The following is a 2,500-nucleotide window of genomic DNA, read 5'->3' as shown; positions in this document are numbered from 1 at the left end:
CGAGACGGATTTCGATTTGGAGGTCCCCCGAGTTAATTTTGCCCATTACGACTCCTCGCCCGCATGCTCGTGCACACCGGCGTGCACGTGGGCATCGTATGCTAAAAAATGAAGTTTGGAGTTTGGGTTTGAAAATTTTATGGGAGCTTCCTAGAAGACTAAGAAGTGCTTTGCTCGAGACGGATTTCGATTTAGATTTCCGCCGTGTTAATTTTGCCAATTACGGCTCCTCGCGCGCACGCTCAAGCACCCCGACGTGCACACCGGCGCGCACGTGGGCATCGTATGCTAAAAAATGAAGTTTGGAGTTTGGGTTTGAAAATTTTACGGGAACTTCCTAGAAGCCTAAGAAATGCTTTGCTCGAGACGGATTTCGATTTGGAGGTCCCCCGAGTTAATTTTGCCCATTACGACTCCTCGCCCGCACGCTCGTGCACCCCGGCGTGCACGTGGGCATCGTATGCTAAAAAATGAAGTTTGGAGTTTGGGTTCGGAAATTTTATGGGAGCTTCCTAGAAGCCTAAGAAATGCTTTGCTCGAGACGGATTTTGATTTGGAGATCCCACGAGTTAGTTTTTGCCCATTATGACTCCTCGCCCGCACGCTCAAGCACCCCGGCGTGCACGTGGGCATCGTATGCTAAAAAATGAAGTTTGGAGTTTGGGTTCGGAAATTTTATGGGAGCTTCCTAGAAGCCTAAGAAGTGTTTTGCTCGAGACGGATTTCGATTTGGAGGTCCCCCGAGTTAGTTTTGCCCATTATGACTCCTCCCCCGCACGCTCAAGCACCCCCGCGTGCACGGGGGCATTGTATGCTAAAAAATGAAGTTTGGAGTTTGGGTTTGGAAATTTTATGGGAGCTTCCTAGAAGCCTAAGAAGTGCTTTGCTCGAGACGGATTTCGATTTGGAGGTCCCCCGAGTTAATTTTGCCCATTATGACTCCTCGCCCGCACGCTTAAGCACCCCCGCGTGCACGTGGGCATTGTGTGCTAAAAAATGAAGTTTGGAGTTTGGGTTTGTAAATTTGATGGGAGCTTCCTAGAAGCCTAAGAAGTGCTTTGCTCGAGACGGATTTCGATTTGAAGGTCCCCCGTGTTAATTTTGCCCATTACGGCTCCTCGCCCGCACGCTCAAGCACCCCGGCGTGCACGTGGGCATTGTATGCTAAAAAATAAAGTTTGGAGTTTGGGTTTGGAAGTTTTATGGGAGCTTCCTAGAAGCTTAAGAAGTGTTTTGCTCGAGACGGATTTCGATTTGGAGGTCCCCCGAGTCAATGTTGCCCATTATGGCTCCTCTCCCGCATGCTCAAGCACCCCTGCGTGCACGTGGGCATTGTATGCTAAAAAATAAAGTTTGGAGTTTGGGTTTGGAAGTTTTATGGGAGCTTCCTAGAAGCTTAAGAAGTGTTTTGCTCGAGACGGATTTCGATTTGGAGGTCCCCCGAGTCAATGTTGCCCATTATGGCTCCTCGCCCGCACGCTCAAGCACCCCGGCGTGCACGTGGGCATTGTATGCTAAAAAATAAAGTTTGGAGTTTGGGTTTGGAAGTTTTATGGGAGCTTCCTAGAAGCTTAAGAAGTGTTTTGCTCGAGACGGATTTCGATTTGGAGGTCCCCCGAGTCAATGTTGCCCATTATGGCTCCTCTCCCGCATGCTCAAGCACCCCTGCGTGCACACCGGCGTGCACGTGGGCATTGTAGGCTAAAAAATGAAGTTTGGAGTTTGGGTTTGGAAATTTTATGGGAGCTTCCTTGAAGCCTAAGAAGTGTTTTGCTCGAAACGGAATTCGATTTGGAGGTCCCCCGAGTCAATTTTGCCCATTACGACTCCTCGCTCGCATGCAATATCTACTCCTGTCAGAGCTGTGGTTTTACTTAAGACTACTATAGGGGGGGGGAGTTCTCAGCACCAAGAGCTGCAAGTAAGGCCATTGCTTGCTTTGCAGTCTCGATTGCTCTACTAGTGAATAGTAGATGTCTTGGTTAGCTTGGAACGAAAAAAAAAATTTTTTGGGGAAAAAAAAAAAAAAAAAGTTTTTGTGAAAAAAAATTTTTCGAAAAAAAAAAAAAAAAAAAAAAAATTTTTTGGATGCCTCGGTCTTCTATTTGTTTTGCTTGGGTAGATTAGGAAAAAAAAAAAAAAAAATTTTTTTGTTGGATGCCTCGGTCTTCATATTCTTTCTCGGCTATTTCGAAAAAAAAAAAAAAAAAATTCCGGGAAAGAGAAAAAAAAAATTATTTTTTGTTGGTTGCCTCGGTCTTCATGTTCTTTCTCTGGTATATGGGAAAGAAAAAAAAAAAAAAAAAATTTTGGATGCCTCGGTCTTCTTGTTCTCGGTTGGATTTATCGAAAAAAAAAAAAAAAAAAAAAAAAAAATTTTGATGCCTCGGTCTTCTTGTTCTTGCTTTGGTATATCGGAGAAAAAAAAAAAAAATTTTTTTGGATGCCTCGGTCTTCTTGTTCATTCTTCGGTATATCAAAAAAAAAAAAAAAAAAAAAA

This window comes from Cornus florida, unplaced genomic scaffold (assembly GCF_030987335.1).
Source record: "Cornus florida cultivar Cherokee Brave unplaced genomic scaffold, ASM3098733v1 CherokeeBrave_3.0.0_Hap2_scaffold_62, whole genome shotgun sequence".
Taxonomy (NCBI): Eukaryota; Viridiplantae; Streptophyta; class Magnoliopsida; order Cornales; family Cornaceae; genus Cornus; species Cornus florida.
Note: the sequence above shows the minus strand (reverse complement) of the source record.